Consider the following 6,479-nt stretch of genomic DNA (forward strand, 5'->3'; position numbering starts at 1 on the left):
TGTTTATTATTCATGCTAGAATTGTATTATCTGGAAACTTAGTACATGTGTGAATACATAGACAAATAGAGTGTCACTAGTATGCCTCTACTTGACTAGCTCGTTAATCAAAGATGGTTAAGTTTTCTAACCATAGACATGTGTTGTCATTTGATGAACGGGATCACATCATTAGAGAATGATGTGATTGACTTGACCCATCCGTTAGCTTCGCACTATGATCGTTTAGTTTATTGCTATTGCTTTCTTCATAACTTATACATGTTCCTACGACTATGAGATTATGCAACTCCCGAATACCGGAGGAACACTTAGTGTGCTATCAAACGTCACAACGTAACTCGGTGACTATAAAGATGCTCTACAGGTGTCTCCGATGGTGTTTGTTGAGTTGGCATAGATCGAGATTAGGATTTGTCACTCCGTGTATCAGAGAGGTATCTCTGGGCCCTCTCGGTAATGCACATCACTATAAGCCTTGCAAGCACCGTGACTAATAAGTTAGTTGCGGGATGATGCATTACGGAACGAGTAAAGAGACTTGCCAGTAACAAGATTGAACTAGGTATTGAGATACCGACGATCGAATCTCGGGCAAGTAACATACCGATGACAAAGGGAACAACGTATGTTGTTATGCGAATTGACCGGTAAAAGATCTTCATAGAATATGTAGGAACCAATATGAGCATCCAAGTTCCGCTATTTGTTATTGACCAGAGATGAGTCTCGGTCATGTCTACATAGTTCTCGAACCCGTAGGGTCCGCACGCTTAACGTTCGATGACGATCGGGGTATTATGAGTTCATGTGTTTTGATGTACCGAAGGTAGTTTGGAATCCCGGATATGATCACGGACATGACGAGGGACCTCGAAATGGTTGACACATGAAGATTGATATATTGGAAGGTTATGTTTGGACACCGGAATGGTTTCAGATGTGTTCGGGCATTTACCGGAGTACCGGGAGGTTAGTGGAACCCCGGGGGCTTAATGGGCCTACATGGGCTTTAGTGGAAGAGAGAGGAGAAGGCCAAGAGGAGGGACGCCCCCCAAGCCCAATCCGAATTGGGAGGGGGGCCGGCCCCCCTTTCCTTCCTCCCCTCTCTCCCTTCCTTCCCCTCCTATTAGGACTAGAAAAGGCGGGAACCTACTCCTAGTAAGAGTAGGATTCTTCCCTTGGGGGGGGCGCCTAAGGTGGCCGGCTAGCCCCCTCCTCCACCCCTTTATATACGGGGGAGGGGGTACCCCATAGACACACAAGTTGATTGTTTACCCATGTGCGGTGCCCCCCTCCACAGAATTCCACCTCGGTCATATCGTTGTAGTGCTTAGACGAAGCCCTGTGTCGGTAACTTCAACATCATCGTTATCAGCCGTCGTGCTGATGAAACTCTCCCTCGGCCTCAACTGTATCAAGAGTACGAGGGACGTCACCGAGCTGAACGTGTGCAGATCACGGAGGTGCCGTGCGTTCGGTACTTGATTGGTCGGATCGCAAAGACGTTCAACCACATCAACCGCGTTTCATAACGCTTCCGCTTTCGGTCTACGAGGGTACGTAGACATACTCTCCCCCTCTCATTGCTATTCATCTCCTAGATAGATCTTGCGTGATCGTAGGAATTTTTTTGAAATACTGCGCTCTCCAACAGTGGCATCCAAGCCAGGTCTATGCGTAGATGTTATATGCACAAGTAGAATACAAAGGAGTTGTGGGTGTGGGTATATACATATTGCTTGCCATCACTAGTTGATTATTGATCCAACGGTATTGTTGGATGAAGCGGCTCAGACCGACACGCGTATGCTTACGCGAGACTGGTTCTACCGACGTGCTTCGCACATAGGTGGCTAGTGGGTGTCTGTTTCTCCAACTTTAGTTGAATCGGTTTCAATGAACAGGGTTCTTTCTGAAGATCAAAAAGCAATCACTATACTACGTTGTGGTTTTGATGCGTAGGTAAGAACGGTTCTTGCTAGAAGCCCGTAGCATCCACGTAAAACTTACAACAACAAAGTAGAGGACGTCTAACTTGTTTTTGCAGGGCATGTTGTGATGTGATATGGTCAAGACATGATTATATAAATTGTTGTATGAGATGATCATGTTTTGTAACACAGTTATCGGCAACTGGCAGGAGCCATATGGTTGTCGCTTTATTGTATGAAATGCAATCGCCATGTAATTGCTTTACTTTATCACTAAGCGGTGGCGATAGTCGTGGAAGCAATAGTTGGCGAGACGACAATGATTCTTCGATGGAGATCAAGGTGTCAAGCCGGTGACGGTGGTGATCATGACGATGCTTTGGAGATGAAGATCAAAAGGCACAAGATGATGATGGCCATATCATATCACTTATTTGATTGCATGTGATGTTTATCCTTTATGCATCTTATTTTGCTTAGTACAGTGGTAGCATTATAAGATGATCTCTCACTAAATTTCAAGCTACAAGTGTTCTCCCTGAGCATGCACCGTTGCTATAGTTCGTCGTGCCGAGACACCACGTGATGATCGGGTGTGATAAGCTCTACGTTCACATACAACGGGTGCAAACCAGTTTTGCACAAGCAAAATACTCGAGTTAAACTTGACGAGCCTAGCATATGCAGATATGGCCTCGAAACACTGAGACCGAAAGGTCGAGCGTGAATCATATAGTAGATATGATCAACATAGTGATGTTCACCATTAAAAACTACTCCATCTCACCTGATGATCGGACATGGTTTAGTTGATATGGATCACGTGATCACTTAGATGATTAGAGGGATGTCTATCTAAGTGGGAGTTCTTAAGTAATATGATTAATTGAAATTTAATTTATCATGAACTTAGTACCTGATAGTATTTTGCATGTCTATGTTGTTGTAGATAAATGGCCCGTGCTGTTGTTCCGTTGAATTTTAATGCGTTCCTAGAGAAAGCTAAGTTGAAAAATGATGGTAGCAATTACACGGACTGGGTCCATAACTTGAGGATTATCCTCATTGCTGCACAGAAGAATTACGTTTTGGAAGCACCGCTAGGTGCTAGGCCTGCTGCAGATGCTATTGACGACGTTAAGAACGTCTGGCAGAGCAAAGCTGATGACTACTCGATAGTTCAGTGTGCCATCCTTTACGACTTAGAATCGGGATTTTAACGACGTTTTGAACGTGATGGAGCATATGAGATGTTCCAGGAGTTGAAGTTAATATTTCAAGCAAATGCCTGGATTGGGAGATAGTTCTCTTAGTGAACATATACTCAGAATGTCTCGGTACCACAATCACTTGACTCAGCTGGGAGTTAATCTTCCGGTTGATAATGTCATTGACAAAGTTCTCCAATCACTGCCACCAAGCTACAAAAGCTTCATGATGAACTATAATATGCAAGGGATGGATAATACAATTCCCGAGCTCTTCGTGGTGCTAAAAGCTGTGGAGGTAGAAATCAAGAAGGAGCATCTAGTGTTGATGGTCAATAAGACCACCAGTTTCAAGAAGAAGGGCAAAGGGAAGAAGGGGAACTTCAGGAAGAACAACAAGAAAGTTGCTGCTCAAGTGAAGAAGCCCAAGTCTGGACCTAAGCCTAAGACTGAGTGCTTCTACTACAAAGGGACTACTCACTGGAAGTGGAACTGCCTCAAGTATTTGGCGGATAAGAAGGATGGCAAAGTGAAAGGTATATTTGATATACATGTTATTGATGTGTACCTTACTAATGCTCGCAGTAGCGCCTGGGTATTTGATACTGGTTCTGTTGCTAATATTTGCAACTCGAAACAGGGGCTACAGATTAAGCGAAGATTGGCTAAGGACAAGGTGACGATGCGCGTGGGAAATGGTTCCAAAGTCGATGTGATCGTCGTCGGCACGCTACCTCTACATCTACCTTCGGGATTAGTTTTAGTCCTGAATAATTGTTATTTTGTGCCAGCGTTAAGCATGAACATTATATCTAGATCTTGTTTGATGCAAGATGGTTATTCATTTCAATCAAAGAATAATGGTTGTTCTATTTATATGAGTAATATCTTTTATGGTCATTGAGGGAGTCCTGGATTAGGGGGTGTTCGGATAGCCGGACTATACCTTCAGCCGGACTCCTGGAATATGAAGATACAAGATTGAAGACTTCGTCCCGTGTCCGGGAGGGACTTTCCTTGGCGTGGAAGGCAAGCTTGGCGATACGGATATGTAGATCTCCTACCATTGTAACCGACTCTATGTAACCCTAACCCTATCCGGTGTCTATATAAACCGGAGGGTTTTAGTCCGTAGGACAACATAGACATCAACAATCATACCATAGGCTAGCTTCTAGGGTTTAGCCTCTTCGATCTCGTGGTAGATCTACTCTTGTACTACCCATATCATCAATATTAATCAAGCAGGACGTAGGGTTTTACCTCCATCGAGAGGGCCCGAACCTGGGTAAAACTTCGTGTCCCTTACCTCCTGTTACCATCCGGCCTAGACGCACAGTTCGGGACCCCCTACCCGAGATCCGCCGGTTTTGACACCGACATTGGTGCTTTCATTGAGAGTTCCTCTGTGTCGTCGTTGTCAGGCTCGATGGCTCCTACGATCACCAATAATGATGCAGTCCTGGGTGAGACCTTCCTCCCCGAACAGATCTTCGTCTTCGGCGGCTTCGCACTGCGGGCCAATTCACTTGGCCATCTGGAGCAGATCGAAAGATACGCCCCTGGCCGTCAGGTCAGATTTGGAAGTTTAAACTACACGGCTGACATCCACGGGGACTTGATCTTCGACGGATTCGAGCCATGATCTAGCATGATCTAGCTCTGTCCCGACGAGCATGATCTAGCTCTGCCACCGAACAGTGCCCTGGAGGCCGCACCCGCATCGACTTCGACCCTTAATTCGGAGCCAACCACGCCGATCGAGGATGGGTGGTTGGACACCGCCTCGGGGGCTGCGATCCCAACGGCGATTGAGCCGAACACCGCCCTGCACTCCGCGAGACTCGTGACTCCAAGGAGCCGGACTCCTCTCCGGACCCCGAACCCTCCGCGCCCCTGCCGATCGAATCCAATTGGGCACCGATCATGGAGTTTACTACCGCGAACATCTTCCAGCACTCGCCTTTCGTCGATATTCTGAAGACACCAAAGTCTCTCTCTTTATTAGGAGAGCCCTGGCCGAATTACGGTCAGCAAGGTTGGGGTATGGACGATGAAGAAATTCAAAGCCCACCCACCACCCACTTTGTAGCCACTGTCGATGATTTAACCGACATGCTCGACCTCGACTCCGAAGACATCGAAGGTATGGACGCTGATGAAGAACCAGCGCCTATTGGGCCCTGGAACGCCACCTCATCATATGACGTATACATGGTGGACGCACCAAAAGATGACGACGAGGAGCGGAAGGACGCACCGAAGGCTTGTTCCCTCGAAAAGCAGTCAAAGCGGCGACGCAAGCGTCGCCCCAAATCCAGCCTCGACAGAAATAGTGATCACACAGACCCAGCGCTGGAGCAGGGCGAACCGCTGCCGCACAACGGCAATCCGGATAATCAAACCGAACAAACAAATCCTATCAAGGATAATGGTCTGGGCGACATAACGCCGGACAGGTACCCGGAGCAGCAGACTGCCCGTAAAAGGCTTGTTGCCACCGCGAGGAGTCTGAAAAAATAGAAGCAAAGGCTTTAGGCCACGCAAGACACACTCCAAATCATATGGAGTAAAATACTCAACACAGCAGCAAGGTATGGCGACAATCGCCCCTACAAGAGCTACCCAAAGCGGAAGCTGCTACCCGAATTCGATGAGGAGGCCTCAGACCCCCCACAACCAAATATCAAAGCAGCCAACTGGTCGGATAGACGACCCCTCTACCAACATAGAGCGGCATACAACGCCGCTCACCATACAACACGCAACCAATGCGAGGGCTCACACCCAAAGGACGGTGCAACAAGATCCATCTATGGACCACGCAAGCGCGCCCCGGCATACAATGCAACACAAAAACATCCGAACAACGCGGTACACCCAGCTACAGGGGTGCCGCACACCCCCTATGTTTCACCGATGAGGTGCTGGACCACGAATTTCCAGAGGGATTCAAGCCCATAAACATAGAGGCATATGACGGAACAACAGACCCCGGGGTCTGGATTGAGGACTACATCCTTCATATCCATATGGCTCGAGGAGATGATCTCCACGCCATCAAGTACTTACCCCTCAAGCTCAAAGGGTCAGCTCATCACTGGCTCAAAGGCCTCCCCGAAAGCTCCATTGGAAGTTGGGAAGAGCTCGAAAACGCCTTTCGGGAAAATTTTCAAGGGACGTATGTCCGACCTCCGGATGCGAACGATTTGAGTCATATAACTCAACAGCCCGGAGAGTCAGCCCGAAAGCTTTGGAACAGGTTTCTTACTAAAAAGAACCAGATTGTCGACTGTCCGGACGCCGAAGCCTTAGCAGCTTTCAAGCATAGCGTCCG

The sequence above is a fragment of the Triticum urartu genome, chromosome 3A (genome assembly GCF_056163025.1).
Source record: "Triticum urartu cultivar PI428250 chromosome 3A, HENAU_Tu73, whole genome shotgun sequence".
Classification (NCBI taxonomy): Eukaryota; Viridiplantae; Streptophyta; class Magnoliopsida; order Poales; family Poaceae; genus Triticum; species Triticum urartu.